The following is an 8,101-nucleotide window of genomic DNA, read 5'->3' as shown; positions in this document are numbered from 1 at the left end:
GGGCAACCAGGGTCTATGCCAACCCGACGTCTTGCCCATCCGGTGTGCCCTGTGAACGAGATATGTGCAGCTCCTATCGGGATTTGTCGGCACATTCGGGCGGCTTTGCTGGTCTTGTTTTACCATTGTCGAAATGTCTTGTAAACCGGGATTCCGATACTAATCGGGTCTTCCTGGGAGAAGGTTTATCCTTCGTTGACCGTGAGAGCTTATAATGGGCTAAGTTGGGACACCCCTGCAGGGTATTATCTTTCGAAAGCCGTGGCCGCGGTTATGAGGCAGATGTGAATTTGTTAATGTCCGGTTGTAGAGAACTTATCACTTGACTTAATTAAAATACATCAACTGTGTGTGTAGCCGTGATGGTCTCTTCTCGGCGGAGTCCGGGAAGTGAACACGGTTTGAGTTATGCTTGAACGTAAGTAGTTTCAGGATCACTTCTTGATCATTTCTAGCTTCGCGACCGTTGCGTTGCTTCTCTTCTCGCTCTCATTTGCGTATGTTAGCCACCATATATGTTTATTGCTTGCTGCAGCTCCACCTCATTACACCATCCTTTCCTATAAGCTTAAATAGTCTTGATCTCGCGGGTGTGAGATTGCTGAGTCCTCGTGACTCACAGATTCTACCAAAACAGTTGCAGGTGCCGACGATGCCAGTGCAGATGATGCAACTGAGCTCAAGTGGGAGTTCGATGAGGAACGTGGTCGTTACTATGTTTCTTTTCCTGATGATCAGTAGTGGAGCCCAGTTGGGACGATCGGGGATCTAGCATTTGGGGTTATCTTATTTTCATTTGGATTTGACCGTAGTCGGTCTATGTGTGGTTTTTGGATGATGTATGAATTATATTTATGTATTGTGTGAAGTGGCGATTGTAAGCCAACTCTTTATCCCGTTCTTATTCATTACATGGGATTGTGTGAAGATGACCCTTCTTGCGACAAAACCACAATGCGGTTATGCCTCTAAGTCGTGCCTCGACACGTGGGAGATATAGCCGCATCGTGGGCGTTACAGAAACTTGCAAATTGGTGTGACCGAGTTCAACTCTTAGTGAAACCCTAGAGATCTCAGAGTCACTGAATCGTGTCTTGGTCTGCCCGATTACACTAGTTCAGACTCTAATATTGCTTCGTTGTCACCGAGTTTAATAAATCGGTAGCTCCGAAATGCTTTCTGTAGAAAACTAAAACTAAGTTTTTGACTCAATTGTTTTGCAAAATCTCTGCACTTTGTGATGCTCATACACTCTATCTCAACTACATCTATTCACAGGGTCAACTTTCAGTTTGCAGTGTCAGCTATGTCAGATCAAAGTGACAACTAGAACAAGTCAAAAGAGCAAGTTAACTTGAGTGAGGGTACTAGTCCCTCTGGCAGCTATGATGAGGGTAGCAGAAGCAACCCAAGCAACTTGCCTAAGGCAGCAGCAAGGACAAGGAAGAAGAGAACTCAGACTCTGAGGATGAAGACTATGTTGCTGTTGAGGAGGAGGTCAGCTCAAAGAAGAAAGTTGTCAAGAAAGAATTTGGCACAACAGCTTCAACTAAGCATGGTTTGAACAAGAAGGCTCCTGCCAAGAGAGTGCCCATGTCTAAGCCTAGAGCTTGAACTTTTGAAGCCTCCAAATCAATAGTTGGAGAGGCCACTTGTGAGGGCAAGAAAAAGAAGGAAAGGAAGAGAGGGAGATGGTGCAAGCGAGTTGATCCCATGGCAGAATTTGAGAAGCATTCTTCTGATGAGGAAGAAGATGAAGAAGAGGATGCTGCACGAGCACCCAAATCTCAGAAGCTGATGGGGGATGCCATCAATTCTGGGGCTGCTCCATCAAAGCCCAAGACTGCCCCCAAGGCTACTGCTCAAGCCTCTAAGACTGCACTAAAGAGAAGCACCAGAAACATACCTGTTGCAGAAAAGAACAAGGCCCTAGTGCCTGAAATAGAAGAAGAAGAAGCCCAAGTGCTCAGAAAGTTCAAGCCCAAGATCCCAGATCATGATGATATACATCCAATGGCTGAAAACATGAAGATAAGGAAGGATGCAGGTCTCAGACCATGGAGATAGTCAGATCCCTATGCTGCAAGGAGAAGAACTGTTGTAGACTACAGGTTCCACACTAAGGAACAACAGGACTTTTATGAAACTGTGCTCCTGGATAAGAAGCCCATAGTCAGTGACATGAAATGGGTTGATTGGAAATACATTGATGAAAATGAAGATCACTTTCCTGGAGTTCATGAGAGCTTCAGAATGAATGGAGTTGATGCCTTTGTGGGTCAGAAATTGACCAAGTGGAATGATGAGCTTATCATGCAGTTTTATTCAACATCTCATTTCTACCCAGATGGAAGAATTGCCTGGATGACTGAGGGAACTAGATACCAGTCAACTATTGCTGAGTGGGCCAAGCTAATGAATGCCCCTAAAGAGCATGATGATGATACTGATGTATATGCCAAGCCAAGGAAAGGACACAACTCCATGGCACATATGTATAAGGAGATTCCAGATGCAGCCTTGGAACATCACAAGTTTGGCTCTGTCTATTATGTTCTGTCAGGACTGCCCACAATCAACACTATCCTCAAGCACACATTGTTTCCCAAGTCTAGAGATGACAGGATGATAAGAGGACATTCCATCAATTTGCTACATATGTTTGATGTGCTAGAAAAGTTCAAGGTGATGACATTGATTGTAGAGACAATCAAGAGGACAGCTGCTGATCAGAAGAGATCATGTGGGTATGCTCCACACATTCAGATGCTCATCAACTCCAAGATGTGCAAAGGCATATATCTGTTGGACAAAGAGCACCTTCCCTTGAGGCCTGAATTTGAGGACAACACAGTTGTCATGGATGCTGCAGATCCTACTTCAGTAGAGGCTCAAGAGAAGAGAGCAAAAGCAAAAGCAGAGAAGGCAGCCAAGATGCCAAGTGTGGAAGAGGCATCTCAAGTTTTTCTCAAGTCAAAACAAGATCAACTTGGCTATGTTATTCAAGCTAGTTTGAGGATTGAGAAAGGATTGGCCACCCTGACTCAGAATCAAGAGAGTCTTGAGAGAATTTTTGAGACAGAACTTCATGACTTGGATGTCAAGGTGACAGAGATTTAAACTTCTGTGGAGAAGATCCAAGAAGAGCTTGAGGATAGGACAAGACCACTACTGATGCTTATCAAAGGGTGCCCAGAAGACAAAGATCTACATCAGTGCCAGTGTCAGACACTAGAGCCACAACTTCAGCTCCTGCAGCCACAGCTTCAGTTGCCCCTCCATTTGCCACTCCACCAGCTCCCACAACCTCTTCAGATGCATTTGTGCAGGACTCCTCTCCACACCACCTCCCGAAGATCAAGCTTAGAGAGTCGCATAGCACTATGCATTTTCAAGCTTTTTGGTAACTTGTTGCCAAAGGGGGAGAAAGTGTACAGATCATAGGCTTCGAGAGAGAGAGAGAGAGAGAGAGAGAGAGAGAGAGAGAGAGCTTTGCTTCTTTTTGCCTCTTTTGCTGCTACTTATTTGTTTGCTTTCTTGGATGATACTCTATGGTTATGTGTGTGAGATACTTGTATGGTCATGTGTTTTGATCATATCATACTTTAATGTTTGTGCTTGGATGATGATATTATCTATCTCTCATGTATGATCATTCACTTTGTCTTGGTGATGAGTGTATATTTCATATTCTATCATTTTGAGCGCTCCACCAAGATGTATGTGACATGGAAGAGTAACCCATGATCCTAATCGATTGTGCATTTGCATTCAAAAGCAAATTTTAAATAATGCACAAATTTAGGGGTAGCTCTTGCTTATCACATACTTCCCAAAGCGACGATGTATTTCATTCTTATTATCATTTGTCAAAGCATTGATCTATATGTTATCATCAATTACCAAAAAGGGGGAGATTGAAAGTGCAACTAATCCCTGGGTGGTTTTGGTAATTCTTAACAACATATAGCTCATTGAACTAATACTCTTTCAAGATGATCATTTCAGAAAGTTCAATGTTTGGCATGGCATGGACTAGAGATGTGGACCCCTCAAAATGCTAAGGACACATATTGGCAAAAGCTGAAGACTCTACATTTTTCTTTTAGTGATCCAAGATCACATTGAGTCCATAGGAAAAGCCAATACTATTAAAAAGGGATGAGGTGTTGCTTAATGGCTTGCTTGCTCAAAATGCTTAGTGATATGCTCCAAAAGCCCTCAACCACTTTCTCAATTCCACATATGTCCCAAACCAAAAGTCAAACTCGGCCCCACTGATTTGATCTATCCGGCGCCACCGAGTTCATTTGACATAGCCATAGCCAGAAACCCTAATCAGTTCGGTCTCACTGATAGGGATATCTGTCTCACCGAGATGGGATTGCAAACTTTCTGTTTCCCTGCGTAACGTTTCGGTCTAACCGAAATGAGCGATCGGTCCCACCAAGTTCGCAATTCAAACTCTCTATTTCCTTTTTATAACGTTTCGGTCTCACTGAAATGAGCGATTGGTCCCACCGAGTTTGCCTGACCAACTCTCTGTTTTCCTGTTACTGAAATCGGCCTCACCGAGTTCATGTGATCGGTCTCACCGAGATCAAGTTATGCCCTAACCCTAACACATCGGTCCCATCGAGTTGATCATGTCGGTCCCACCGAAAAGCCCAACGTTCACATTTTGAACTAAATCGGTCTGACCGAGTTTCACTATTCGGTCCAACCGAGTTTGGTAAATTGTGTGTAATAGTTAGATTTTGTGTGGAGGCTATATATACCCCTCCACCCTTCCTCGATTCGTGGAGAGAGCCATTAGAACGTGCCTACACTTCCAGCATTCATTTTCTGAGAGAGAACCACCTACTCATGCATTGAGACCAAGATATTCCAATGCAACCACAAGAATCTTGATCTCTAGCCTTCCCCAAGTTGCTTTCCACTCAAATCATCTTTCCACCATATCCATATCCATATCTGTGAGAGAGAGTTGAGTGTTGGGGAGACTATCATTTGAAGCACAAGAGGAAGGAGTTCATCATCAACACACCATCTATTACCTTTTGGAGAGTGGTGTCTCCTAGATTGGTTAGGTGTCACTTGGGAGCCTCCGTCAAGATTGTGGAGTTGAACCAAGGAGTTTGTATGGGAAAGGAGATCGCCTACTTCGTGAAGATCTACCCTAGCGAGGCAAGTCCTTCGTGGGCAATGGCCATGGTGGGATAGACAAGGTTGCTTCTTCGTGGACCCTTCATGGGTGGAGCCCTCCGTGGACTCGCGCAGCCGCTACCCTTCATGGGTTGAAGTCTCCATCAACGTGGATGTACGATAGCACCACCTATCGGAACCACGCCAAAAATCTCCGTGTCTACATTGCGTTTGCTCCCTCCAAACTCCTCCCCTTTACCTTCATATGCAATGATTTACATTCCGCTGCTATACTCTTAGAATTGCATGTGTAGGTTGATTGCTTGACTTGTGCTAAGTTGCTAAAATCTGCCAAGACTTAAAATTGGGAAAAGGCTAGATTTTTATTTGGTCAAGTAGTCTAATCACCCCCCTCTAGACATACTTTCGATCCTACAAGTGGTATCAGAGCTTTGGTCTCCATTTGCCTTGATTTCCATAGCTTTGGTGATCATAGCCTTGGTTTCACAACCTAGGAGAGTATGGCGTCTAGCGAGGGAAATTACCACCGTAGAGGTCCTTACTTTGATGGTACTAATTTTGCTAGTTGGAAGCATAAGATGAAAATGCATATTCTTGGACATAACCCCGTCGTTTGGGCTATTGTGTGTATTGGCTTGCAAGGTGAATTATTCGATGGGAGAGAACCGAATCGTGAAGCTACCACGGAAGAATTGAAGATGTTGCAATACAATGCTCAAGCTTGCGATATCCTCTTCAATGGATTGTGCCCCGAAGAATTCAACAAAATCAGCCGTCTTGAGAATGCAAAGGAAATTTGGGATACTTTGATTGATATGCACGAAGGTACCGACTCCGTAAAGGAATCCAAATTGGATGTGCTTCAAAGTTAGCTTGACAAGTTCAAAATGAAGGATGGTGAAGGTGTCGCTGAAATGTACTCTAGGCTTGCTCTCATCACAAATGAGATTGCCGGCTTAGGAAGTGAAGAGATGACCGACAGATTCATCATCAAGAAGATCCTAAGAGCCTTGGATGGAAAATATGATACCGTGTGCACTTTGATCCAAATGATGCCCAATTACAAAGATCTCAAGCCAACCGAAGTCATTGGAAGAATTGTTGCTCATGAGATGTCACTCAAGGATAAAGAAGAGCTTCACAACAAGTCTAGTGGTGCTTACAAAGCCTCATGTGATGCTCCTACATCATCAAGTGAGAAACAAGCCTTCAATGAAGAATTGAGCCTAATGGTGAAGAACTTCAACAAGTTCTACAAGAGTAGAAGCAAAGAAAGAAGTTCCAAGTCAAGGTCCTACAATGACAAAAGATCTTCTAGTCGTGAGCGTAATTGCTACAATTGTGGAAGACCCGGACACTACTCCAATGAGTGTACGGCTCCCTACAAAAGAAGAGAAGAATCACCTAAAAGGAGAAGCAAAGAGAAGAATCACCTCCAAGGGAGAGAAGGAGTAGAGATGATCGTTATGAACGAAGAACCTCTCATAGAAGCAAGGATTCAGAAAGAAAGGACAAGTCATCAAGGAGCTATACAAAACGAAGACATCAGGCTCATGTTGGTGAATGGGTATCCGGCTCCGACTCCGACCACCACTCCGAGAGAAGTTATCACTCCGACTCTGAATATACTCAAGATGAAGGTGCTGCCGGTCTAGCACTTGTGTCAACCAACTCCTATGACATTTTTGATTCACCAAATGAAGGAATTGGAAGATGCTTCATGGCTAAAGATCCAAAGGTATCACACCCCGAGTATGTTGATTTCAATAGTGATGAAGATGATTTGCTAGGTGATGATGATTTACTTGTTGACAACTCTAGTGATGAAAACTATGATGAATTTGCTATTAATCATGCTAATCAAGATAAAATGAATGACGATGATAAGAAGGAGATTGAGCGTATAACTAAAGAACTAAACACTCTTAAGTTAGCTCATGAAACTACCTTAGAAGATCATCGAGAGCTTTTAAAGACTCATGAGAAGCTACGCTTTGAAAAGCTCAACTTAGAGCAAGAGCATGGGTTCTTAAAAGCAATCAATGATGATCTTCATAAGAAAAGTTTTTCTTACATTGCCAAGCATTTACTCTTGTCTACTTACATGCTACAAGTAAAATCTAGCAACAGGAATAAGAAAGATTCTTCATCTAGTAGTAACAATAATCATTCTAAATCCAATATTGTTGCTTCTAGTAGTTCTCTTGATTCCACTAATGATTCTCTTAGCCAAGTTACACTTGAGCAAGAAAATAGCTTATTGAAGGGAATTATAGAGAAAGGTGTTTACAAGAGCCTTGCCGGAAGTAAGCAATTTGAGGAAATTGTACGCAAGCAAGGAAGGCACCGGAAGAATCAAGGTGTTGGTTTTGAACGAAAGTTCAATGCCAATGGAGTTGAGTGGGAAGAAGATCAATACCCCAAGACGAAGTTTGTTCCTCATCAAGAGAAGTATGATCCTACTTCTTTCAAGGGGACACAAGCTCAAGATGATATTCCACCACAAGACCACAAGCAAAAAGGCAAGGACAAGCTTCAAGAGGAGATTGATGCATTTGAAGAAGCTCCTAAGGCCTTGGTCAAGTGGGTTCCCAAGACTACATCAAGTTCTACTTCATCAAGTACGACTACAACTCCAAGGATTCCCATCAAGTTGATGTGGATCCCAAAGAAGAAGAACTAGAGAGTTCTTGAGGGTGACTCCGCCATCATACTTCACTCATATTATTTTGGCAATGACAAGTGCAATCAACTTCCACATCTTGCACTAGTTCAAGGAGTCACAAACCCTCTTGTTGGTAAGACAAGGACAAGGTAACCTAATGCTTTCATGGACAAATCATATGTGTACTTCACTCTATGTCTATGGATATCCTTGTTTGTTCCTTGTGGGACTAACCCATGTAGGTATTGAAAGTGCAACTCACTCCAATGG

Source organism: Triticum aestivum, chromosome 2D (assembly GCF_018294505.1).
Source record: "Triticum aestivum cultivar Chinese Spring chromosome 2D, IWGSC CS RefSeq v2.1, whole genome shotgun sequence".
NCBI classification, from domain to species: domain Eukaryota; kingdom Viridiplantae; phylum Streptophyta; class Magnoliopsida; order Poales; family Poaceae; genus Triticum; species Triticum aestivum.
This window is presented reverse-complemented; position numbering follows the sequence as displayed.